The sequence below is a fragment of the Nycticebus coucang genome, chromosome 17, assembly GCF_027406575.1.
Source record: "Nycticebus coucang isolate mNycCou1 chromosome 17, mNycCou1.pri, whole genome shotgun sequence".
Lineage (NCBI taxonomy): Eukaryota > Metazoa > Chordata > Mammalia > Primates > Lorisidae > Nycticebus > Nycticebus coucang.
Window position 1 is genome coordinate 82,045,838 of NC_069796.1, and position 27,836 is coordinate 82,073,673.

At 47.8% G+C, this 27,836-nt stretch overlaps 1 protein-coding gene and 1 pseudogene across 1 annotated transcript in view; one reads left to right on the top strand and one right to left on the bottom strand.

Moving 5' to 3' along the window:
* The window catches only part of COL23A1 (collagen type XXIII alpha 1 chain), a 349,419-nt gene that overhangs the window by 128,864 nt on the left and 192,719 nt on the right, over positions 1-27,836 (bottom strand). The window lies entirely within an intron of this gene.
* On the top strand, positions 20,842-27,611 carry LOC128569218 (centromere protein Q-like; annotated as a pseudogene).

Consider the following 27,836-nt stretch of genomic DNA (forward strand, 5'->3'; position numbering starts at 1 on the left):
CTATTTTTTGGTTTTAGTTGTCATATTGTTTGGCAGGCCCAGGCTGGATTCAAACCCGCCAGCTCTGGTGTATGAGGCTGGCACCTTAGACACTTGAGCTACAGGCGCTGAGCCCAGTCTGCAGAAGTTAATGGCACAGCAGAGTGATGGAGCAGCCACTGGACTGAGTCCCTCCCCATCATCACCCCCATCTATGTTCCCGCCACCTCCTGTAATAAGGGCAGTGGCGATGGTTAACCTTTCCCAGCTCTCCTTATGTGCCAGGCCCTGGGAATCTGTTGCCTCACGTGGTCTTCAGGAGGTTCACCTCCAAGCTTCATGACAGGCTTTGTGAACACCCATGCAGAGCCTGAGGCTTTCAGTCAAAGTCCTACCTCCTAGGGGAAGTATCAGAAGGAGCTGTGTGAGTCAGGAATTCTGGGAGAATGGCAAGATAGTCAGGGCTGTCTGGTGGGGAGAACCACATTCCTCTAGCTCAACTGTCTCCCCAGCACAGAAGTGTGTCCATCCATCCATCGATCCATCCATCGATCCATCCATCCATCCACTCATCCATCCATCCATCCATCCATCCATCCATCCATCCATCCATCCATCCACTCATCCATCCATCCATCTATCCATTCATCCATCCATCGATCCATCCATCCATCCATCCATCCATCCATCCATCCATCCATCCATCCATCCATCCATCCATCCACTCATCCATCCATCCATCTATCCATTCATCCATCCATCGATCCATCCATCCATCCATCCATCCATCCATCCATCCATCCATCCATCCATCCATCATTTACTTAGCATCTACCATCTACCACGTTGTCCAGCAGAGGATCCTGCCCGACTCCAACTTGGCCAGGCTCACAGTCTAACAAGGTCAAAACTTCAGCATTCTTTCCCTGCCAGCCTTTCAACCTGTTGTGGCTTTCTTCTTACACTGGGAACCCAGTACCTGGCAAAGGATCTCATTCTATTTCATGGCACACATGGCCTATTCGCCTCCTTCATTTTCTAGTAAGGGAAACTGAGACCCAGGGGAAGGAATAATGTGACGGAGCTTACACTGCAGCCCAGTGCTGTAAGTGCGTACCAGTCTCAGGGCTGTTTCTTCCAGCTTTCAGCTTTCTAAGCTGCGGCATGTTGCCTGCAGGTACGGGTTGAGATACTAAAGAATTAAAAATTCATAAAAGTTTGTATCGGTGACCAAAATGTCTATGTGGCATCTCAAAGGCACAGTGTTCTAATGGCTGACTATGTAAAATGAAAGTCCAATAAAATCAATCTGTTATTGTCTTTAAAATATTTTCTTTTTAAGATTGCTTCTTTCCCCCCAGTGGGATGGGGCTATAACAGACTGAACTGGTGTATTGTGGGCAACTCCTTCATCTTGAGGTTCTGGATCTGGCACCAGGGCTGACACAGACAAGAGCTGTGAGGGGTTTGGGCTTCAAGCCTCTGGCACTGGGTGCTGGGCCCAGCCCAGCCCCAGGCTTCTGCCCAAGAGGCCTCTTCAACCCAGATTCTTGTGCCCACCTCTCCAGATAACTTGAAATACTGTGTGTAAATAAAAAAAAAAATCAAACATAGAGCTTGGCATAAGTGAAAAGTTAGGTTGGGTTTTTCAAAAAAGATTTCAATCATGTGAAAGTATTGCTTGAATTCGGTAGAAGAATGGAACAATAACTGAAGAGAAAGATTGAACTCCCTACATGATGCTGCCTGTTTTCCTGTTCCCTTCCGTTCTTTCAGTCCCTAATTGCATTAAGCACGGGTTGGTTAAGCACCAGCTGGCTCCCTCCCTGGTGACCTGGCTTCCCAGCAGGAAGTGACCTTTAGGCTGCCTGCCCAGTGATCTGCTCTCTGAAGTCCTGCTAATACATCCCCTTAGATAGTGACCTTCCCCTTTCACAGGCTTCCTGGTCTGGCCTGGCCTTCAGGAGAATGCCTTTTCTGTGCTTTTATAAAAGACTGACCACTTCTATAAACCCGGGGTAGGTGGCAGCAATAGGCCTCGGCCCCCAGGAGCCGGCCAGCAAGGCCACAGGGCTGGTGCTGGCAGCCTCAGCTCTCAGGGCACTTAGAGGGAAATGAGGTTAGGCATGTGGGGGCTTTCTGCAAACAACACACTGGGGAATTGTGTGCCTTTGAGGTTTTAGCTGTCTGCTGGGGAAACTCCATAGTGAGTTCTCTAAAGGAAACATTTTGGAATTTGGTCTGACGGATACCACAGGGGCAGGTGGCTGAGAACCTAGCCTTTGACTCTAGACTGGAGTCATGCTAATGATGACTAGGGCACTCGGTTTCAAAAGGTTTGTCCCAAATCCTACGAACACATGAAAAACGGGCACCCATAGTCCCAGCTACTCGGGAGGCTGAGGCAAGAGAATCGCTTAAGCCCAAGAGTTTGAGGTTGCTTTGAGCTGTGATAAAAAGATTCCTGAGAAGATGAGAGAAGATTTGGAAGGGGGCTGGCAAGTTCACACCCTGGCTCTGTTTCTCTCTTGCCGTGTGCTGGCTCTGTAACCCCCGCAAATGTTCACATACTCAAGTAGCTGAGAAGTGCGGGCTCGTGGGCAGAGCCCAAGCTGTAGGGGACCCGAGTGACTTTGCCTGAAGGGAAAGGAGGACCTAGCTGGACTTCTGGGGAGAAGACAGAGCAAAGCTGTCATGATTCACAGAAACCAAGCTCCTTTCTGATGGGGGAAGGAGAGGGAGCAGGGGAGCTGGGTGGAGAAGGAGAGGGCTCCCAGGAGCAGGGGGTTGGAGTGGGCCTAGGGAGGCAGAAAAGCTTCTCCCGTGGCCAGCGCAACATGTGAGGCCTGCAGTTGTCCGTGTCATAAGCCTTAGGGACAGTGCCAACCCCGAAATTCTCCTCTGTGGTCCCCACAAACTGCCCAAATGTCTGGAGAAGCCAGCCCTCTGACAGCCCCTTCTGCTCAGGAATGGCCTCAACGAATTCTTTGTCAGACAAAGCATAGAGATTTCTTGTTGGGAAAATGCGGTCACTGAAGAAATAAAAATAAAACCTGCTAAATTATTTTCAAGGAAGGTTAAGTTTCTTTATCAGATCACAAAATCTTTTCCCAGTGGACAAAGCTCCATTAAAGCGGTGACATCAATTAAGAGGTGATGCACGCCTCTAGAGAGAAGTTGCCCACATGAAGCACGTGCTCCTGGGGGGCCAGGCAGGGCCCGAGAGGGGACACAGAGGTGGGGTCCTGCATGGGCGCTAACGCTGGCTCAGGCAGAGGCCATGCATTGCCAGGTGAAGAACATGAGCCCTACCTCATGCAGGTCTGGGTCTGAATCCCTCCACAGAGTGCAAGCCTCCCAGCCTCAGTTTCCCTACCTTAAGAATGAGCATAATATCTCCTCCGTTGGGCCATAGAGAGGATCAAATGAAAAACATATTAGAAACTCGCACACAATGCCTGGCCATGGAAGGTTCAGGAAGTACTGTGTTTGTACTACACATCTGCTGCTGTGATTCTATAGCAAAATTCTTTGGGGAACCAGAGACCCCAAAGAGCTATGTTTGTTCCATGTCCCTGGCTGGAAACTGTCCAGTGATGTGAATATGATGGAAGAGAAACGTTATGAACTTGTGGGTGAGTTGTGTGGTCTTTCTCAGGTCGACAGGATAGTGAAGAGCAATGGAAGGGGTTTTTGCCATTTAGCTTCAGAGCCAGCAGACAAGGCTGGACTGAATGCTGCCCAGGGACACGCTTTGGCCCTGACTTTGCTACATCTAAGTACAGGCTGCCTGGAGTTGCTGCCAGCGTCTGTTTCTGGGTCTCCATTCTTGTGTCATCTGTACCATTAAAAAAAGGACCAAAAGTTTTTCTTCTTTAAATTCACTTTACTTTCTTAAATAAAATATATTTGAAAATGGAAGGTATATTACTGTGAAAAATGGAAAACAAGCCTTCCATGCCATAAGATGGTTCCTGTTATATAGTTATATATAGGATGTAACAAAGCTCTCTCTGACTAAAACCCTTGCCTGAAAGGAGTGTTAAAGACACACTAGGGTCCAAGGTTGCCCATTGTCTCCACTGCTTTTTAACATCGCAATTAGGCAAGAAAAGGTGATCAAGGGTATCCACATAGGGTCAGAGGAGATCAAACTTTCACTCTTCACAGATGATATAATTGTATTATCTTGAAAACACCAGGGATTCTTCTACAAAACTCTTAGAAGTGATCAAGGAAGACAGCAGTGTCTCAGGTCACAAAATCAACCCTCATAAATCTGTAGCCTTTATATATACCAACAATAACCAAGCTGAAAAAACAGTCAAGGACTCTATTCCATTCACAGTAGTGCCAAAGAAGATGAAGTATTTGGGAGTTTACCTAACAAAGGACGTTAAAGATCTCTATAAAGAGAACTATGAAACTCTAAGAGAAGAAATAGCTGAAAATGTTAACAAATGGAAAAACATACCATGCTCATGGCTGGGAAGAATCAACGTTGTTAAAATGTCTATACTACCCAAAGCAATATACAATTTTAATGCAATCTCTATTAAAGTGCCACTGTCAAACTTTAAAGATCTTGAAAAAATAATACTTTGTTTTATATGGAATCAGAAAAAAACCTCGGATAACCAAGATATTGCTCAGAAATAAAAACAAAGCAGGAGGAATCACACTACCAGACCTCAGACTATACTATAAATTGATAGTGATCAAAACAGCATGGTACTGGCACAAAAACAGAGAGGTAGATGTATGGAACAGAATAGAGAACCAAGAGATGAACCCAGCTACTTGTCATTATTTGATCTTTGACAAGCCAATTAAAAACATTCAGCGGGGAAAAGATTCCCTATTTAACAAATGGTGCTGGGTGAACTGGCTGGTGACCTGTAGAAGACTGAAACTGGACCCACACCTTTCACCATTAACTAAGATAGACTCTCACTGGATTAAAGATTTAAACTTAAGACATGAAACTATAAAAATACTAGAAGAAAGTGCAGGGAAAACACTTGAAGAAATTGGCCTGGGTGAATATTTTATGAGGAGGACCCTCCGGGCAATTGAAGCAACACCAAAAAACTAAAAAGCTTCTGCACAGCCAAGAACACAGTAAGTAAAGCAAGCAGACAGCCCTCAGAATGGGAGAAGATATTTTTCAGGTTATGTCTCTGACAAAAGTTTAATAACTAGAATCCACAGAGAACTCAAATGTATTAGCAAGAAAAGAACAAGTGATGCCATCTCAGGCTGGGCAAGGGACTTGAAGAGAAACTTCTCTGAAGAAGACAGGCGCACGGCCTACAGACATATGAAAAAATGATCATCATCCTTAATCATCAGAGAAATGCAAATCAAAACTACTTTGAGATATCATCTAACTCCAGTAAGATTAGCCCACATCACAAAATCCCCAAACCAGAGATGCTGGTGCGGCTGTGGAGAAAAGGGAACACTTCTACACTGCTGGTGGGAATGCAAACTAATATGTTCCTTTTGGGAAGATGGTTTGGAGAACACTTAGGGATCTAAAAATAGACCTGCCATTCAATTCCTCTACTAGGTATATATCCAGAAGACCAAAAATCACATTGTAACAAAGTATTTGTACCATAATGTTTATTACAGCCCAATTCATAATTGCTAAGTCATGGAAGAAGCCCAAGTGCCCATTGACCCACAAATGGATTCATAAATTGTGGTATATGTACACCATGGAATATTATGCAGCCTTAGAAAAGATGGAGATTTTACCTCTTTCATGGTTACATGGATGGAGCTGGAACATATTCTTCTTAGCAAAGTATCTCAAGAATGGAAGAAAAAGTATCCAATGTACTCAGCCCTACTATGAAACCAAGTCATAGCTTTCATATGAAACCCAATTATAGCCCACAAATATGGGGAAAGAGGAAAGGGAGGGGAGGGGAGGGAGGAGGATGGGGGGAGGGAAGGTAATTGGTGGGACTGCACCTATGGTGCATCTCACAAGGGTACACGTGAAATTTACTAAATGTAGAATATCAATGTCTTAACACAATAACTAAGAAAATACCATGAAGGCTATGTTAACCAGTTAGTTGAAAATATTTCGAATTGTATATAAAACCAGCACATTGTACCCCACAATTGCATTAATGTACACAGCTATGATTTAATAAAAAAAAAAAAAAAAGACACACTAGGGCCAAAGTGAGCAATCTCTTGAGCCATTTGGAAGGATATTAGAAGGGATTTGAAGACCTTTCTACCTTTCTCATGTGGAGTCAATGTCTTGACACTGAGTTAATGCTCCCATGCCTTCACTCTGAGAAACTGCCATGGTTAACTACACGAGGCCTAAGGAACAGTAAACTGATGCTCTGGGATTCTCACTCTCCCCCTGCAATCTAGCCCTGGCTCCCAGGCTTGGTCTCCTCCTGCAGCTACCACCTCTGCACAGAGCATTCCTGTTTCCCTACATATCCAACCCTAACCATCTCCAACTGCACTCCTGGGGTCACCCACTCTGTGCTGGGCCCTTGTCTCTTTTGATAACTTCAGCCACTCCAAAGACTTCACACCTATGTGCTCACTCCTGGACACAAGCTGGTACTGTCTGCATCTGCAGAAGAGAACAGAGGCCCAGCGGCCAGTCTCCTCCTCCTGACATTCCTGCCTCCCCTCCAGGGATCTTCCCACCAACTCACTCTGGAACTTTCTCTGCAAGCTACAAGCTGAAATAACATAAGGAGCCACAGGCATTATCAATACTGAGTGGGAGGTAAAGGGGCTGAGATGTTTGTATGATGGCTTCTCTCTTCCTCCCCTGCAGAGATGGGGCCGTTATTACAGGCAACAAGGAGACATCCTAGTCCAACTCCAGCTGACCTTACTGTAGATGTGGCAGGGACACTGAGATATGAAACACATCCGAGCATTTCTCTCTGCAACTGATAGCTTGCTGGCAGATGATGGTCTTCAGACTGACCCTTCCTGTTCCTGTCCTGTCCTTGCCTGGAGGCTGGCAACGGAGGTGCCATTCAGATTTCTACCCAGTGCTCAAGGGAAGGGAGGGAGAGTGAATTTGGAGCTAGGGGCATGTGGGTTTGAATGACAGCTCGAACATGGACCCCAGTGGTGGTGGAGGCAGATCTCACCGAGCCCTGGCCAGCTGTGCATGTCAGTGGGACCACAGAGCATGACACTGTCTGCTGGGCTCACATCAAATCCAGACCGAACTGCTCTTAACTTCAGCCTTCTTGCTTCCTTTGCCATCAACACTCAGTTCTCCTCTGGGGACCCCCCCACCCCCAGCAGTCCACATGCATTTGTCACATCTGTATCACTCCCACCCACCGTAGCTGACAGCAGGTGACTTTGGCCTGGCCCATGGATGCTCTCGTGTTTTTCTGGCTGCATGGCTGGCTCAGAGTTGTACATGTCCGAAAAGGAGACATTTGAACCAAAGTCCAGCTGATAGTAGCTGGTTGGTTACTAGTCACACCATGGGACATCAATTAGAGCTACTAGCAAAGGGAGGGTCTCTTTTGTGAAAATTCAAGAAAGGAGAGAGGCTAGAGATTCGAAGACTCCACTTCAAGAAAATGAAGCTGGCGTGGAGAAGACTGCTTTTCCCAGCTGGAAGAGGTAACCTCAGTGCCACACATGAGCACCCAGATCCATCTTGCTAAAGTCAAGTCAACTGCATGCCCATTTTTTTCGTTTTGTTTTTTTTTGGGGGGGGGGGTTTAAATTTTTGGCTTTAAGCCAGTTCGCATCAAAAACTTTAAGCCAGTTTTTGTTGACAGGCAACAAAACAGTGCCCTACAATGTGTAAATGGCATTTTCTGGAGTCATACAACATAACTCCCACACACTGAGCACCAGTCTATGACCCATGGTTATAGCTTATCCAAGGTTTTATCACATTTTAATTCTGTCCTCTGATATGGTGACCTACCATCCTCTTCTCATCTGTGAATCTGATTACTGTATACATTTTATGTCCTCAAGTTGTTGAAAACAACTGACTTAGGATTAAGTATAAAACCATAGTCCAAAAGAAGGAAATTGGAAATTATCTCTTGGCTGATGCAGCCCACTCACTCATTCATTCATTTGCTCACACAGTCATTCAATATTTACTGAGCCACTATGAGCTAGTCATTGTTCTGATTAGACTGGTGTGACTAGTAACCAACCAGCTACACTTCCAGCCAGACTCTGGTCCAAATGTCTCCTCTACAGACAAGAAATTTGAGGACATTTTTGTCAACACCCATCTGAAGTCCCAATGTACTGGGATTACACGTTCCCCGGACCTGATCAGTGGAGAGCTTGGATCTGTCAGGGCTTGGACCTGAGGCCCTGGAGCTCACTGCCCCCTGGTCAGAGCTCATGCACACTTTGCCTCCTTATCTGCTGTAGGTGGCAGCTGCAGGTGTGCCTCCGGCTCACCCCGTTAGTGTTTCTAGAATCCATCCCTCTGAAAACTGGACGGGTAATGGTGTTATTACATCCATCATCCTCTGTTCTTCCTCAAAGACACAGCAATACTTCTATGATTTATTAGCAAGCTCTTTCCACACTCTAGGCACACCCCACCTGGGTCTAGACCAAAGGTTCTCAACCTTCCTAATGCTGCGACCCTTTAATACAGTTGTGGTGACCTCCAACCATAAAATTATTTTCGTTGCTACTTCATAACTGTAATTTTGTTACTGTTACGAATCGTAATGTAAATATATGATATGCAGGAGACCCCCAAAGGGGTCGCAACCCACAGGTTGAGAACTGCTGGTCTAGACGCTCCAGTTCGCATAACGGGATTTATAAAATGCTTGCAGCATCTGCACTGTGAAAGCCCCTCCCCACCACACCCTTCCTGGTCCTCCCACAGTCCCTGTCAGACCTCTCTACCTAGAACAGGAGCTTGGACCCAGCACGCCGGGCATCCTTGGTTCTGCCCGCTGCCGGTTAACCTTACGCCTCAGGGTCCCTGGCCACATTTGTGTCTCTTCGTCCTTGTGCCGAACAAACTTTTAAAAGCTGAGCGTGCTTTTCTGCATGTGTTAGCCACCCCGGGCCTGTTCTCTGTTGGGCTCCTCTCCTCCTCTCCCTGCCACCTCAGCACAAACCCCCTCGAAGTCTGAGTTCCCCGCCCAGGCCCCACCCATGAAAGGAACCCTTGCTTGTTGTGGAACCTCCTGACATCTGCTTTCCTAATTTCCAGAATACGAATCTCTTGGTTTATGGGATGGCAGCTCCAGGGCCCCAGGAGGGTAAGTTGAAGGAGGAATAGCCCATAAGTGGGGGCCACCCAGGCCCCCTGAAATGCAGGAACTTGTTCACCTTGCAGAACCAGGGGTTACGGCCACTCCTGACGGCTGTCTCTCTGATCCTGACTCTCCCATCTCCAGCATCAAGAGACTCTGAATTATGGTTCTAGAAGGGTGGGAGGGGAGGACCTTGGAACTGGTCCAGCAATTGAACCTTTAATCAGCAGAATCCCTTGGACAGCTTTTCCTATCCCCACCCCTAGAGGCTCTGGGGTCGGCCTAAGTCACCTGGATCTACAAAAAGTGCCCCCATCTCCTGTGACTCTGCTGGCGAACCCTGCTGGGAGCCCCCTCACCTCATGCCTGCTGCCCAGGACCCCAGTTTCAGTGAGCTCTGTCAGTATTCCCGTCACCTCACGCTGACCGCCAGCCTGGGGCCTGGGCTCCCGCTGCTGCTTTTCACAGCCCTCATCAGTCCAGCCTGAGCTCATTAAGCGATGGGGACCATCCTGTTGGGCCAATAAACAGATGCACAAACAGATAACTCAATGAAGAAATAAACCATAGGGGCCATCACAGTATCTTTATAACTTCTCTTAAGGGTGGGCTTTATGATGTTGCTTTGTGTTTTCTTTTTTTTTAATAGGCAAAATTGTTTTCTTGGGATTCTATCCAAGAACATTAGATAAATAACTGCAGCTCAGCTCCAGCTGCTCACAGGAATCCCGTCCAGGCAGAGTGTGGGAAAGCATGGCTGCGCTTTTATGCACGGGGAGAGGATGTCCCAGGCTCTGCCATCTCTGCATATGGCCTCAGGCAGACCACGGCTCTGCTTCCCACTGGCCTTCTTCTCTCCACCGGCTCACACACGTTAGATCTGACCAGCGCCCCCTTTCTTCTTGGTATTGAAGAGAACCACCAGCACTAGCCTTCTGGGCAGCCATCAAGCGCCCCTGGAGCCCACCTGGGCCCACCTGCTTACTCCCACACCACGCCACCACCTGCTCAGCATCTACCCCGGGGCTGTGATGCCCCTTTTTTCTCCTTAACAGTTGTGTGTTGTGTTTGCTTTTTTGGGCAGACCTGTGTGATTGCTATTCTGTGCCTAAAAAGCCAGGCCTCATCTGTCAAACCCAGTTCTGATGTCACCTTCCTCACACCCAGAAGTCTTCCCTGGCTCAGGGTGGGGGATCCCTGGGGTATGCGCCTCTGGGGTCAACTCTCCCTATTATCAGCCTGTGATGTTCTCCCTGCCTCATCGGGAGCTTCTTCAGGGCAAAGCCTGGGTCATGCAGGGCTGGGCACACACCTGGAGTCCATGATCAAGGCAGGAAGGGGTTGTGGTCAGGAGTACCAAGGACTTTGGAGGCAAACACACTGAGTTCAAATCCCTCTCAAGCTGAGTCACTCCTTATGGCATGCAAGAACCTCCTCTGACAGCCAAACTCAGCTCAGATGACCCCCTCAATGACAGTGGTCACCTGTGGTGTGTGTCCTCACAAGTATTGCATCTATTAAAGCCCCAGCTCCCCTACCAGATGGTGAATCCCCAAGAGGAGGGCTGAGTCCTCAAGGGCAGGGCTATGTTTGATTCATCTCTTCTTCCCCAGAGCCCAGCCTAGGCCAGGCCCGGAGGGTCAATGTGCAACTGTCTGCTGGCTGAAGGGGCCGCTCCTAGCCCTACTTGGCTAGACAATGGAGAGGGAAGGCCCTGCCTATGCCCGAGGTTCCCTCAGGACTCACCTCCTCCATCCTCTGAGCACTGGGTGGCCTCTGTCCTCCTGGGCTGGCATCCATTTGGGCCCCATCATCTCTCACACCTGTCTGTGTTCACAGCCCCTTCTGTGTCTGCACAGCCAATGGACCCTTCCAGGCTGTTTTCTACCCTGCTCCCGACAGAGCACTTTCAGTTCATCCCCCTTAAAAATACATCACTGCAACTAGAAAAACTCCCCGTGGTTTTCTGTCCAACCCCAATCTATATCCCAGCTTCCTCTAGTGCCCAAACAACATCGTGCCCCTAAACTTACTGGGAGCACCCGCCCCCACCCTGCCTGTTCCCGTGCCTGTCACAATCATATGTAAGGTTTGGATTCTGAGCAGATGTCTCCTTTTCCTCCCTTCTTCCCCCATGCAGTGGGGGCTCACTCACCTCTGAGGCCCCAAGTAACCCATTTTGCATGTGTGTCTGGTTCACTGGCCTCCCTGGCCACACTGGCTGGGCTCTGCTCTCTCTGCCTCTGCACTGCAGGCAGCTTGTACAGGGTGGGCACTGGTGAATGTTTGTTGACACTCAGTTTTACACGGTATGGGTTTGAGACCCTTCTATGCATGGGTTTTGGTCTGTCTGTTAAGCAGTCCATTTGCTATCAGGCAAAATTCAGTTGTGGTCACGTCAAAAATTTCCCTGTGGCTAAATCATTATCTCAGGGTATCGCTGGAATATAAATCAGCACTAGCTTGATCTGCTTGGAAACAACCGATGGCATTTGTTCCAAGTTGTCTGATGATGTCCAGATGTGGGCTGCTGCGCTGACGTGCATTTTCTATAATTAAACTGACAGGAGCCCCAAGCTTGATAGGGGCATTTGGCCCCAAGCAGGTCACCTCTCTCTGAGCGCCTGCTTCTCCTTGGGAGCAGGCAGGAAGTACCACAAGTTTGCAGCAACTTGGCAAGTTCACATGGAGGCGGAATGAGCGCCATTTTTCTGACTTGGTGTACACTTGGAAATCAAGTATTCTTCCTGCACATTGATACAGAACCATGAGCCCACTGCAGCAGAGCGTAGGAAGCGAGGCTGCTGGTCCATAGACCTTGGGCGTGCCTTTTTACCTCGTGTTTAAAATGTCAAAGGAATAAAGGAGATGAAGTAAATGTACACAAGGGAATAGTATTCAGCCTTAAAAAAGAAGAAAATCATATCATTTGAGAGAATGTGGATGAACCTGGAGGACTTTATGCTTAGTGAAAACAGCCAGACACAGAAACACAAACAGCCGTGTGATGTGGCTGATACGTGGAAGCTAAAAAAGTGAAAGAGAAGCAGAGAGGCTTCAGGGGCTGGGTGGTTGGTTGGGAGACGGGGCAGACATTGGCCAAAGGATGCAAAGTTTCAGTGAGACAAGAGGACTAAGTTTAAGAGATCCTTTGTACAACACTGGAAAGAGTTAGTAACAATGTATGATACAGATACTTCAAAATTGCTGAGAAGATTTTGTGTTCTCAACACACAAGCACAGAGGAAGTGCTTATGTGCGATCATGCACACGTGTTTGAGAGCTGGATTCAGCCCAACAATGTATCCATCCATTAAAACATGTTGTATACTAGAAGCAGATACAATTTTTGTGTTGATTAAAAAGAAATGAATTAAAAAAATAAAACTGTCAAAGGAAAAACATTCTGTGTAGAATTGATAAAGAATTCTATTTCCTTATTCTAAATAGATTTGACCGTTGTCAGCAAGGCAGCACCCCCAAAACAAGATAGGGGCTGGAACCCCTTGTTGATGTTGATAGGCTAGGAGGGATAAAATGATGTGTGCACATTCAGACGATGGTTAGATCCATTGTAGTCTGAAATCTTTATACTTAGGATGGCACAGCAAGGAGAAAAGCTGAAAGAAGGGCAGCTGCAGGTCCAGGGTCAGTGTGTCCAGGGTCACACTCCAAGTCCCCAGTGCCCCTCTGCAGAGCTGGCCCAGGCCTCCCACTGGGGCACTCCCTGGACTGACGGACTTAGCATCTGCCTGGACCTGGCTCCCAGTTCCCTATCTCACATGCACTGGGCTGCTTTTGATTGTCCTTGCCCTGATGACGGAGCCCTGAACTCGTGGTCTCTTCTGCATGGCAGGCTTCCCACCCGGACTTCCCCTTCTTCTCCTCTGGCCACCTGGCTGAACCTCTCTGTTCTCTTCACTCAGAGTCCAGCCCCCACCTTGCCCCACTGCCCCAGAGTGTTCCCTGAAGTCCCACTGTGAATCCCAGGGTAGAAATGTTTCTGAGCATTAATTGTATTGCTATTACTACCTAGAGTTAAATCCTTCCAATTCTGCTTTGAACCCTAGAACCATATCTGAAGGTCTAGGAAATTGGTTAAGAAGAATCTTAGAAAAAAATAAATAAAGAAACCTGACCAAGTCTCTGAGAGCAAACCCAGTACCATTTTTAGATCAGAGGTTGCACAATGGCAGCTGTGGGCCAGAGCTGCCCTCAGACGTGCTTTGTCTGGCCTGCAGAATGTTTACGAAACACATGGATTTGTTGCTCAGAGTTAAAAATCAGGTGATTTCACACACAGCTCTGATTTCTTGAAGAAATGAGGTGACTGGGTACCAGGGACTAACCCTCCAAAGACAGGGACTGACTTGGGGTGGAGGGGCCTGTGAGGCAGGCTGGGGGGCATCTGGGGAGAGTGTTGCTCAGGAGAGGGGACAGCAGTGGACGGACCCTGCTCTGCTGGAAGCGCTGGCACAATCTACAGGCTTGGCGGGAAAGCAGCTTCCTCCAGGGTTCTGTTTCTCATTAGAGCTTTTAGGCAAAGGGCTTAGTTGCTGACTGTGGTGCTGGGGTCGGCCCCAGCCTTATTAGGCAAAAATCCACAGCCAAGAGGAAATGAAGAAGGAAGGACAAACAAAGCCAAAGGGGGAAAATGGGGCTGAAAAACCAGAGCAGGCGGCACAGGAGGAAAGCGCTGGGGGGCTGGGAGTGGGGGGGTTCAATCCCTCCCTGGGAGGGGCAAGCTGGAGGTGGGAGCCCCGCCTCAGGTTTCTCAGGAGAAGCCAGTGCTGGGAGTGCTGCTGGAGTGAGAAATCACCCTTCTTAGCAAAAAGCAAAGGCCTCAAATCTCTCCTGTGCACTTGAGCTCCACACACCGGCTGGTTCCGTGCCCTTAGGCCCCAGCAGGTTTGGCACCTCTCCTGGTCTCTGTTTTCTCAGCTATAAACGTGCACAGCAACAACAGCAAGACAGAGTGGCTGTGGGGATGAGATGAGCGCAGGATCGGCCTGCGACCCCTGCTTGGCGGTGCTACAGAAATGACCCCACAGTTCCCATTCCAGCAGCCACCCTCCAGGTGTCCCGGCCCACGTTTCAGTCCTATGAGACCAGTCTGGACAGAACCCACTGCTGGCATAATCCTGACAAATACCTCTCACCCTGCTTCCTGCCATCCTTGGCTTGGAGGGGCCGCCTCCCTCGGGACGGGTGGGTGCCAAGGTCAGAGCAGGGCACCTTGTGACAAACCAGAGAGGAAGTATTACCTTTAGACACACCTCAGCAGGACTGTCACCTGAGGAGAGGCAGGATGGGCGGAGCGGGAAGAGAGGGCAGGAGAAGAGTTCTTGAAGGGTACCCAGCCTGTCCATCTTCCATATCCAGAAGGCTCCCCAGTAACTTGTCAGCCCACGTTAATCAAGTGGACCCTCTAGGGTATAATTCTCAGCACCCACTGGCTTCTACAAGAACTGAGATAAGTGACCTAAAATATTCTGCTGAAGTGAATAACAGAATAGTAAATGTATTAACAGAGGAGTGGCACGGGTATGGCCAATTTCTCCTGTGATAACTGCAGCCAGACTTTTGTTTTTCCCAGCCTCTGCACACCACCCCCCCTGCACACCCTTCCATCCCTGAAGTACCTTTCCATCCATCTCCGTCAAACTTGACAAACTCTTGCTCACCCTTCCAAGCCAGTTCAATGGGCACTTCCCTTACACCTCATAGTTGCTACCACACTTTCTGATCACTACCCACCTCCTATCATGTTGGTTTGCGGACCCTAGTTTATAAGCATGCCCTCCACCCCTCTGTGAAGTTTTAAATGTAAAAATCATGGGCTCAGGAATCAGACTGCCTGGGTTTGCATCCCAGCTCTTCCAATTCTGTGCCTCAGTTTCCTCATCTATAAAATGGGATCAACACCCACTTCATGGGCCCTGGTAAGAATTTAGATGAGAGAATGCATGTGAAGGTGTCAGACCTTATAAATCACTGAAAACCTGTTAGCTAACACCACTTCACACCTGCTAGGATGGCTAGAATCAAAAGTCAGATAACAACAAGTTTTAGGGAGATGTCCAGAGATTGGAACCCTTGTCCACTGCTGGGGGAAATGGAAAATGGTGCAGCCACTCTGGAAGACAGCCTCACGGTTTCTCAAACAATTAAACATAGAGCTGTCTTATGACTCTGAAATTCCACTCCTAGAGGAATCAGAGGTCAAAATAACCCAGTAACCCAAATACCCAATAACCCACTAACAAATAACCAAAGAGAAAGGAAAACATACACCCACAAGAAAAACCTGTACACAAACATTCACAGAAGTATTACTTATAATAGCCCAAAGTTGGAAACAACCCAATGGCCATCAGCTGATGAATGGAGCGAGAAAATGCGGTCTCTGCACACCCTGGAATATCATTCAGCCACAAAAAGGAATAAAGCACTGCTACCTGCACCAACAAAGATGAGCTTGAAAGAAGCCAGGCCTAGACGGCCATACACGATGTGATTCCATTTATATGAAGTGTCCAGAAGAAGGAAACCCACAGGGACAGACAACAGGTTGATGGTGGTCGGGCTGGGGAGGGGCTGGGAAGGTGATGGCTAAGGAGACAGGATTTCTTTTTTTTTTTGTATAGTTTCTGGCCAGGGCTGGGTTTGAACCTGCCACCTCTGGCATATGGGGCCTGTGCCTTACCCCTTTGAGCCACAGGCGCCACCCAAGAGACAGGATTTCTTCATCAGGTGATGAAGATGTTCTAACACGGACTGTGGCAATACACCTATCTATGACTATATTAAAACTGCTGGATCATACCATTTAAATGGGTGAACTGTGTGACATGTGAATCACCCCACAATAAAGCTACGTGCAAAAACCTCAGTTACTCAGGGCAGGAAAACAAAGAAGCCTGCAGGTTGCTATAATGGTCTAGCCCTGAGCAGGTCCCTGGTAAAGTTTGGGGAAGAAATAAATTAAATCAAATCTGCAGCACTGACTATGGCCGTAGGGCTCTGTCACAAAGCTTGCTCAGCCTCAAGTGGGCCTAGAGCAATTCTCAGCCCCTTCTTCTCCTACCGCCTCCAGCCAGTCTGCTGGCAGGTCCTGTTGGCCCCTACGGATATATCCAGAATCTGACCACATCACAGCCCCTCCACTGTCACCCCCAGTCTGAGATTCTGCGGCCCCAGCCACCCACCTGCAGCACCCACCCTGGCCAGCAGTGTCCTCAGCCCAGCAGGCAGGGGAGATTCTGCCATGTCAGAACTCAGCCTTTTTCTCAGAGAACTCTACAGCGACTTCCTGTCTTACTCAGTGTGGAAGCCACATCTCAAAGGGCCCACGGAAAACCCTGACCTGGCGTGTCCTGCTGTCCCCGCCCTGTTCCTCTCTATCCCACTGACTTTAACCATGCCAGGCTACCACTTCCCTGAGGGTCTCACTGAGGCAGCCCTTTTGTCTGACCTTGTCTCCCCAGAAATCCACGTGATCACCACTTTTAAGCTTTAAGTCTCTGCTCAAATATTCTGTTCCCTCGACCCATCTCCTCACTCTATTTAACAATTCAACCTGCACACTCCACATCCCAGTTATTTGCCTTCATCTGCCATTCCTCTTTCCCGTGGCTTTATCTTCTCAAAAACCATACGCTATACTTTATTCTATTTATCGTTCATTGTCTGTCCACCTCGATAAATGGGAGCCCCATCCGATCAAGAATTTTTGTCTGCTTCAGTATTTAGGAGTTCTCTCATTGTACTGGTAGGTGCCACTCAACAAAGGTTTGTTGGAAAACTGTCTTCATAACATCTCTGAGAAGTGGGTATTATCGTTTCCATTTCTCAGATGGAAAATGCCGGCTCAGAGAGGTTAAGTAACTGGCCCAAGGAACCCCAGCTGGAACACAAGAGTGAAGCCCAGCAGGGCCTGGTGCCAGTGCCCTTTGTGCTACATAGGTGACTGCAGGCTTCTAACCACAGGATGGCAAATGACCACAGCTGCTGTTTGTGAACCACGTGCTGAGTTATAAACCTTAAATACACCACCTCTAATTCTCCAGCAATCCTGCAAGATAGGCCCCTTGAGCTCAGTAAGGTTAAGGGACTTGCCCGAGGCCACACAGCTAGTAGACGGCAGGGCTGAATATTTGTATAAAGGGTGGCGAGCCGTCTAAATGCACCTGTGAATCTCCCAGCTCCCCCCACATGTAAGTCATGTCCTGTTTACATCTAGAGATAAGCACAATTTGTGGATAAACTAGGACTTAGCAGGACCAGGAGTGGAAGGCAAACATCAGCAGGACGCCTCTCGTGACATAATCATGAAAGGCCTTATGCTCCTAAAGGGCCCCCTCCATTTGTCACACCAAGAGCCACAGGACACAGACTATCTTCTAATCACCTCTCGAATGAGGTCCCCACAAACGTGACCACCCCACAGTCTATTCTGCCAGGAATCTGGGCACATGAAACTGATGGTAACGCATAGGAAAATGCCAGAGTCAGTGTCTGGCAGAGGGTAGGAACGACTTATTTGTCAGTAGGACTACTATTAAATAATTTGAACAGAAGTCTCCGTACTGGGCTGAAGTTTCACATCTGTCAGATACAGAACTGCCTGCCTTGAACACAGGATACCTTGCCTTCCCTGCCTGTGCAAAAGGAAATATGTTCCTCCCTGCTCCTAGTGAGGGAAGGGTTGGACTACATGGCATTTAAGAAGTGAAATTCTGGCCCCTATCTCCAGAAGACTAAGTTACCTCATGGCTTCTGGAGACAAGCTTCATAGATGGGGTAAACCCACTAATTCTGACGTGGGTTCAACCAGCTTGCTTATGGAAAGTCACAGCCAAGCCAGAAATCTCAGTCTTTAGACTCTTGTCTTTTCTTCAGCCCCTGCACCCAACCATCTGGTCCCATGGTTCTCCCACCTTGCTTCCCTGGACACAGTCCCCCCTCCCCCCACCCCACCTAGATCCATGGTGGCTCCACCCTCCACTGGGTGAGGCCACCAGCCTCCCACCTCCAGCACATTCCACCCTTTGGCTGGCCTGGCTGCGGAAGACTGGGAAGTCATGGAGAGTGTTCCAGGTGAGGGAATGTGGAAGATGGTGTGCACAAGTCATAGGTACAGCTCGGCGCTGGGGAGGCCATTGACAGGGGATGAGGTGGGAGACTGGGAAGAGCAGGAGGCCAGGCCAGGCAGAGGACAGTCCAGTGCAGCTGTGATCCTGTGTGTGTGGCAGGAGCCTGGGGCCCACAACAAAGGGCACAGAAAATGCCAGAGAGGCAGACAGGGGTCCCTGGGGAAGGGCTTTATTCAAGAACCACCATGGTAGCCTTCCAAGGGTTATAGACTCAGGAGCCCTTGGAAAATGCACAAGTGTGCACAGACATCCAGTCCACCTCCACTTCAGGGTTTCCCACAGCCCCTGAGGTTGGTGGTCCCTGTCCCTGGCAAGTGGGCCTCCTTAAGTAGGAAGACACCTGCGTGGGACCCAAGCTTCAGAAAGGCAGGGATGTTTGTGGGATGGAGCAGCCTCACATGCCTAAGGTCTGCAGCCTCCCAGGAAAAGCCACGCGTCCCATGGTGAGGAAAGAACCCTCATTGCCAAATCTCAAGGGCAGAGATGGTGAACGAGTGGTAGCGACGGGGTGACACAGAGGAAAACCCAGACTTGGCCAAGTTTGCCCAACAGGTAGGAATGTTTGCACAGACTTCACACAGAGTCCTACACCCTTCTCTCACCCACAGTCCAGAAAGTTCTAAGCCCCAAAAGTTTATGTTAAATTATGGCAGTTCTCATCTGGAGGCCAGCCAGACCGATGTGAGGCTGTTTATAGACTTTATTTATCCTACTTAGGGGCATATTTATACATTTCACTGCAGGAACACCAGCCTGTCTGGTTTCGGGGGCTTCCCTTCTGAAATCTGCATGTATCAAGCTCAAAGGGTTTGGAGAATATTGTGAACGTGCACCAGAGAAGTTTGATTAAATTTCTGTATATTTATGGGGCAGTTAAAAACGAACAGATCTTTACGACACAGCGTTCAGCTAAAAACAAAACAAAACTTATTCATTTAACCATGCAACAACAAAAACTTGAGAAGTATCTAATGAGCCAAGCCCTGTTCTAGACACTGGAATCAGAAGAGTGAAACAGATGTAAAAATATTTGCAACATGCACTATGTATAGGCAAATGCATAGAGAAAATCCTGGACGGACCCACACCCATCTAGTAAGAGCGGGACCTCTGGAGAGAGGGATTTCGTAGGGATGAAGGTAGATTTTGACTTATTCTCGTATTTAATTCTTCGTATTTTTTAAAATAAGCAATAATTCATATATTATTCCTATAATTAATACAGCAAAGATAAGAACTATAAAAACAAAAGCAAGTAAAAATAAAACAAGGAGAAAGAAACCACCCATCTAGATTAATCTGGTTATTTTATAGATGAAGAAACTGAAGGTCAGGGAGGCCCCATGGCTTCAGGTCAGAATGGGAACGAGGCTCCACGGACTCAGGGCTCCTTTCTCTGCTGCCTCCGCACAAACCCCACAAGGACACAAGTGATGGGTACAGTGTGAACTGCGGTGAACTATGCACGCATGCCCCCTTTTGATGGACATTACTTTCTGTATTTGGCCTGTTTTCCCAAAGCCCTTTTTACCACTGAGAAACCATTCTATTTATCTGTAGAAGCCACAGAAAGCAGGGTTCCAAATGCTTGTGGAACTGCAACTCTGTGTCCCACAGGTGACCCTAGTGAGGGGATGAGCATAACTGTGCAAAACTTAACATCCTTGAATTTCCAGTGTATGTGCTATTTTTTGTGGGTTTCTTTTTGCTGTTTTTGTATTTCTTTCATATTTTCCTTCCTCCTTTCCTTCCTTTCTCCTTCCCTCGCTCCCTCCTTCTCCCCCTTCATTAAAGGGGAAAAAGCACTGTCATCCACAGCATCTGATCGAGAGTTCCAAGTTTTGATTGTTCAATTGCAGTTGATTTCATTTATTATTCATCATCTTAAATGTATTAATTTCTACAATGAAATGGTTTACAACATTTTGAAAACCAGACCAAATGAGTGAAAAGTGACATTGAACTAGGCCTTACAGGATGCACTGGGGGATGGGGGTGACAGCATAGCCCTGGTGGGGAGGACAGTCTGGATAGAGGCACAGAGGACCAAGTCTGCAGCCAGTTTGGGGACTAGCCACAGTGGGAGGGAGGAGAAGAGAGAGAAGGGCCTGGAGCTGCAGGTGCAAAGGTATAGACTCCTTTGACTGTAGCTCCTCACATGTCATTAGGGCCAGGGCTGTGGTGTGGGCAGACAGCTTCCCAGGTATACACTGGTCCCCACTGTGAACCCAGGGAGCATGACTTGGTTGGAACCCACCAATGGTTTATACATTAGAGCCATGAGGAACAGGCCTGGATAGAGGGGATGTCAGGACCAAACTCATCCAAGTATCAACAATGTAAGAACAGGGCTCCAGGGATCTGCTCCATGTTGGATTGTTTGGTCGCGAATTATCCTGAGCTTGGCTCCTGGAAGGGATTCTGAGAAATTAGTGATCAAGATGCCTGATAAGCCACATGTTTCCAAGAAAAAGTCTCAACAGTTAAAAAGAAATTCAAAAAGAAAAACTGATGATGATGAAGAGTTGTCAGAGAAAAAGGTTAGAAACACAGGAAAAAGAAATAAAAGTCGGGCGGTGCCTGTGGCTCAGTCGGTAAGGCGCCGGCCCCATATACCGAGGGTGGTGGGTTCAAACCGGCCCCGGCTGAACTGCAACCAAAAAATAGCCGGGTGTTGTGGCGGGCGCCTGTAGTCCCAGCTACTTGGGAGGCTGAGGCAAGAGAATCGCTTAAGCCCAGGAGTTGGAGGTTGCTGTGAGCTGTGTGACGCCACGGCACTCTACCGAGGGCCATAAAGTGAGACTCTGTCTCTACAAAAAAAAAAAAAAAAAGAAATAAAAATCATTCAAACCATCTGTCTTCTAAAGGACAAACAAAGCATACTAATATAAAACAGATAAAGATAGCACCCAACAAAAGGAAAACCTGGCAACCAGTTTCAAAGAGTAGCAGAGAGCGTTTGCAAACAATAATGGAATCAGTAATAATAACAATTTTGAGTAATAGTAGTCGAGAAAAAGAAGAAATACAGTATCATCTCAACTTACTGAAAAAAAGATTGCTACAATCTGTGAAACCCTGAAAGTCCCTCCTGAAAAGCTGAAGGGTTTAACTCAGGTGTCAAGTCTACTGGATGTGGAAAGGGCACGGGAGCAAGCTAAGAAAGAAGGTCTGGTGTTATTGCAGGAAGAAATAGAAAAAAAGGTAGAGACTGCAGAACTGATGACTGAGGATATTCAGAGCCTAAAGAACAAAATGGAAATTCTGCAAAGTGGGGTAGAAGAGGAAAAGAAGACACTAAAACAAGTGCTTCAAATGGGTATTAGTGGACTCTCTCTTCCAGAATTTTTTCAGAAAAGTCTCAAAGCACCCACACTTCAGAAAGAAATTTTGACACTAATTCCAAACCAGAATGCTCTTCTAAAGGACTTGGATGTTCTTTGTAATTCCTCCCAGATTAAGAACATGTTAACGCTCATTGAAGAAGCCTACCTGTTTTTTCCGAAAATAAGACATCCTCCGAAATTAAGACCTACTTACAGGAAAGATAAGACGTCCCCTGAAAATAAGACCTAGTGCATCTTTGGGAGCACACCTTAAAATAAGACACTGTCTTACTTTCGGGGAAACAGGGTATAAGAAACTGGATGCCACCTGAACAGTTTTTTTCTTAGATTGTCCCATATTAATGTTTATGATTTGTTTTTTTTTCAGAGTTTATGATTTGTCAAGCTATTAACCTATGATGATATTGCAGAGGCTGAGGCTTCTGCAGGATTTATTATGCCCTGATAGGCACTTTAAAATTAGCCTCTGTAGGTCTGTCATTAGTATCTAATGTAATTCTGAAAACTCTTTTTAGCACTTGTCACATCTAGGAAATCAGCATTTATATTGTTATATCTGCAATTACTTGCCTAAAGCCATTAAAAAGTATAGTAGGCATCACCTCATAGTTTATAAGGGTTAAATGGAACTCATTTATTGGTTAAATGTGGAATTGTGGTGTGTAAATTATGTACAGTACCTAGTATGGAAAAGCATTGGGGTTTGCGATTACTAATTCTGTAGCTGATGGGTTGTATTTTCTGCCTGATCATTTGGAAGATGGAAAATCCACACTTTTTTACCTCGCTCCTTAGTCTTTTTGGAAAGTAGTTAAGAATTGCCAGGTATGTTTAACTTAGGAGGTAACATCAATATTTTATTTCTTTGGTAGGTAACTGAATCGATTTATTTTCTACTGTCATGAAAACATATCTTTACCTAAGAAAATTATTTTAAAAGGAACCGTTGCACATTCATTTCCCCTACAATAAAAAACAACCAAAAAAAAAAAAACCCTTTCTTATAAATCTTTTGCAATGTATAATTAGCTTTTATATATATGTGTGTGTGAATAAAGTGTCACTTAAATATATCAAAAATCTTTTCAAAAAAAAAAAAAAAAGAACAGGGCTCCACTCACCAACCCTGCCGCCTCGGGCAATTTAATCTTTTTGTGACTCAGTTTTCTCATCTATACAATGGAGATCCCTATAGGACCAACCTCATAGAGTTCCCTGAAGATAAAATATGTAAATCCATTTAGTGCTCAATGAATCAAATAAATGTTATTATTTAAAAGAATAAACCAAAAAGAAAAACTCATACAGGAATGTTCACAGCAGCGTTATTCACAATCATCAAAAGGTAGAAACAATCCAAACGGCCACCAACTGATGTACGGATTAACAAATAGCGGTCTGTCCACACAATGGAATTTTTTTTTTTTTTTTTTTTTGCAGTTTTTGGCCGGGGCTGGGTTTGAACCCACCACCTCCAGCCTATGGGGCCGGCGCCCTACTCCTTTGAGCCACAGGCGCTGCCCCACATGGTGGAATATTATTCAGCTATAAGAAGGAACGGGGCGGCACCTGTGGCTCAAGGAGTAGGGCGCCGGTCCCATATGCCGGAGGTAGTGGGTTCAAACCCAGCCCCGGCCAAAAATCACACACAAAAAAACAAAAAACAAACAAACAAAAAAAAAAAAAGAAGGAACGAAGGGCTGATCTGTGTGACAACGTGAACGAACCTTGACAACACCACACGAAGTGAGCAATGCCAGCCACAGAACGCCTGATACTGCACAGTCTTCACTTATAGGAGACGTCCAGAATAGGCAAACCCACAGAGACATAAAGTGAATTTGTAGGGCAAGCGGAGGGATGGAGAGTGACTGGAAGTGTCATGGAACTAGACAGTGGTGGCAGCTGCACGACACTGTGATGGACCGGGCATCACTGCATCGTATACTTCAAAATAGTTAGAAGGGTAAATTTTATGTTATGTGTATTTTACCACAACAACGACATTAATAATCCAAGGGTATCATCGGCGTGAGCAGTCAGGTCCTGAAGAGTGTTAGTGGGGCCTCCTGGGGTGAGCGTGGGGGGTGTCTCAACGCCTGCCTGAGTCTCCAGGAAAACCCAGGACATAAAGGTTCCCTAGGGCCTCATGCTGGACACAGTAAAAGCAAACCCTAAGAGAGAAATTGAAAAGAAAACAGAGACAAAAAGAACATCAGAAAAGATAGTAACAAATGCAGTGAAAGCAAGAGAAGAAGGTCAAGTGGACAGCTGGTCGGTGCAGCAGGACTGTCACCCATCCCGCCAGTGAAAGAGCCCACACCATGTGTGACACAAGGAACCAAAACTTCACTGTGTGGCTTCTGTGCAAACCTCAGCCACATCTTGTGCCAGAAGGCTGCCAGGCAGCCCTCGGCAGCGACCCCTCATCTCCAGAAGGGGTGACGGTAAAAGAGGCTGATCAGGGAGAAGAGTGAGAGGCAGGGTTAGGGGATGGCACCGTTTAAAAGGAAAAGTTATTCATGATGACAGCAGTGTCAAGCCAGACTGGAGCTGAGACAAGCATGCTGGGCTAGTGATCACATTGTACAGAGAGTTCACCAACTACAGCTGTTTCCCAAACCCGGATCCAGCTATGGAAACCCAGGCCCACGGATGCCTCCACCTGGGCTGGCTGTGTTCTCATAAACCAGTTTTCACGAGGTGTCAGCTCTTCAGTCCTGATGTGAGGGGAAGCCTCAGGAAATCCCCTAGATGTTCATCCGGGTCTTAGACAAGGCACAGCTCTCTAAGCCAGACTCCTCCTCTCTGCCCCCAGAGCCCTCAGCCTTATGGGGAACACATGGAAGGCCCTCAGGACCGCGCCTGGGACGGAGTCCCTCTGCCAGGCGCTGTGCAGGGCCAGCGTGCCTTACTCCCTTCCTTTCTCCTGAGCTGATTTTGCACCTGTTTCTCAAGTCAGGGTTTGCAGATGGGAAAAATTAAGGCTCAGAGAAGGCAGAGCCAGGATTCAGACTCAAATGTGTCCCATTTCAGACTTCGGAGCCTCCTGGGGCTGTGACTGTCGGAGTCAGAGTGGGCGCTTCTGGGGGTGCTCACCTGACAGTGCCCAGACCTGCACTCTGCACTGGGAATGTCCCAGAACAGCCTGGGGTTTGGAATCTCCCCAGAGAGGAACAGCTGTGCCTTGTCCTACAGTGTTAAGAAAATTAACAGGAGACCTGGGAAAAGTCTATTAGGAGGAGGAGACCAGTAGGTTAGAGGGTAATGGGTAGAGAGGCTTGGGTTCCTTTGGCGTGTCCACTTAACAGCTAGACCGCCTGGCTGTCCAGCCTAGCCCACACCACAGGCTCTGACTCTGCAGCCTGAGCAGGTTCTGACAGGTATCTCCTCTGTGGCACTTACTGGTGGCTGGGCTGGTGCTGTCACAGGTGGGGAATAAGTACTGCGGGGCATGCCCAGGGGTCTTCACACCAGGCAGGGCTATGTCCCCCCCTCCTAGGAGCCAGGTCTTGTGAACTGCGGGGGTGGGGAGTTTAGGGAGGGAAACAAGCCCCACTTTGTCAAACATTTTTTCCCCACATGCCCACACGTCTTCACGTCAGTAGGCTGGGAGAAAATGACCCCAAATGGCTAAGTTTCTGCTAAGTCTTGACTCAGTTTTTTTGCCAAGGAGAGGAGCCCATCCCATCCCCAGGATCTCCGAGGTCTGGGAACCTCGCCCACCTCCTCTCTGCAGGTGGACGGGCACAGAGCCTGGAGAGCCACGTTCTCCCTGTGACCCTGGCCAGGTGTACATTAGGAAGTTACTTCTGTGTCCTTGGGAGGATTTGCTATCTGTGGGCACTAGCCAAATAATCTGCCACATCTTGGTCTGATGTTGACCCATACCCTGGTTCACAGAGCAAACTGACATAGGAAACATTAAACCCAACGTGGCCGCTCCCTGGAGGCAAGAGCTAAGTTCACCCACACTCGTCTTCAAAGGCATCTGATAATAAAACCGGGACCTCCGGGATCAGAAAGTTCCCATGTCAGCTGCCAGGGTTTGTAAGAGATGTATTGAATCCATTTTAGCCTGGATTTCATTCAGTATTTTACTGATTTTCCCTACATTCATAAGAAAGCTGACATTTCTTGGGAAATGAAAATTCATGTGTCCTGATCATCTAGTATCAAAGCACACAAAAGCAGGGTGCATGGAATTTACAAGTTCATAGCTGCATTAATTGGCAGCTGCAAAAACGAAAGCTCATGTTCCATCCAGAGCTCTCTGTGCGTGTGGGTGTGTTTTTTCAATATTATTATTAAAAAGGCAATATGCTATTCCAGGAAATTTTAGGAATAAGACCCACCCACAATCCCACCAACCTAGCACAAATATTTCCATTTTTGGCCATTTGCCTCCAGCCTGCTGACCCAGAGACATGTGGGCATGTGTGGGAGGATGACTGACAAGGTGGGGCTTCTCCCTCCTCGGATGCCCCTACCTCCACAGCTTGCTGGCTCAGGGGCAGGGAAGTGTCAGCAGCACAGATGGCCTAGGAGACACCCTGGGCTCTAGGAGTGGAAAGGGCTAAGCGTCAGCTCCTGGGTGTTGAGAGCCCAGGGGACCGTGAGACCCATGTCCTGGCTGTGGGTGAGGCAGCCTTCTGCCGTAATGCTGAGTGGCTCACTACTATGCCCCTGCAGTAACTCTTGGTAACTTACTTGGCCATTACCCGTTATCATCAGACACCTGCGTGGCTTCCAAACAGAAGTCCTCAAACTTTTTAAACAGGGGGCCAGTTCACTGTCCCTCAGACCGTTGGAGGGCTGGACTATAGTTAAAAAAAAAAAACAACAACAACAAAACTATGAACAAATTCCTATGCACACTGCACATATCTTATTTCGAAGTACAAAAACAAAATGGGAACAAATACAATCACACTGCCTCATGTGGCCCGTGGGCTGTAGTTTGAGGACCCGGTAAGGTGTTGTAAGTGTCCACATCCTGACCTCAGCTTTGCTCTTGGACTTCAGCTCTGGCCTTCATCTCTTGATCAAGCCTTCCTCCTATCTGACCTGCTTGTCAACACCTTCATTTTCTTTTCTCACTGTGGCAGCTTCTCCTCACACGTTCTGAAGCAAATCACCCTCTTTTCTCTTTTGTTTTATCTGTCTTGCTGCTGACAGCTCACAATGACCCTAAGAACATTCAAAGGCTCCCCACAACCAGCCTCTCCGAGGAAAGCCACACTTTTTATCCCAGTGATCAAGCCCCCACCCCTGTTCCACGGGCCTGGACCCCCCCACCTGTCTGCCTCACGTCCGACCACCTGCCCTTCAAATTTCCAGCTCTGGTCAAACTGATCCACTTGCAGGTCCTGAAGATGCTGCTGGGTCAAGCCTCTATGTTTGCACGAGGGGGCCCCTCCATTAGAGTGTCCTTCCCCAAACCGCCCACCCAGCTTGTTCCTACTGCTCTCCTGTCCCCTGCTCAGCCTCCCACCCACACGGCCCCCCAGGCAGGGCTGGGAACTGCAGACACAGCAGAGTGTACTTCAGGGTTTGCTTAGCCGCCTCCCCTTTGGACCGATAACTCCTTTCCTTTCATCCCCAACATGAATATAAAGATAAGGTCCAAGAAATGCTCGGAGTGAATGAATGAATGAATGAATGAATGAGTGAACAAGTCCAAGTTCTCCCAACCCGTAGTGCTGGTCATCCTAGCTCTGCGCCATCCTCCTGACTTTCCCACTCCTCTCTCCCCCAGCTTTTACACCTGGGGTGGAAGAGCGTCCTTGGAGGCCCCAGTGGCCTTGCAGAAAAGGCCTGCTGGCAAGGCCTTTTGCCAAGACTTGGGAGTAGAGCCATATTGACAAGAATTGATACATCACTGAGTGGGAAGAGAAAGAGGCAGAAGCCATGGCCGCCCACCCACCCCAATACTTCTCTGCGTGTCCACCAAACGTGCTGTCTTCCTAGTGTAATTTTTTTTTTTTTTTGGAGACAGGGTCTCACTCTGTCACCCAGGCTACAGTGCAAGGGCATCATCGCAGCTCATTGCAACCTCAAACTCCTAGGCTCCAGCAATGCTTTGCCTC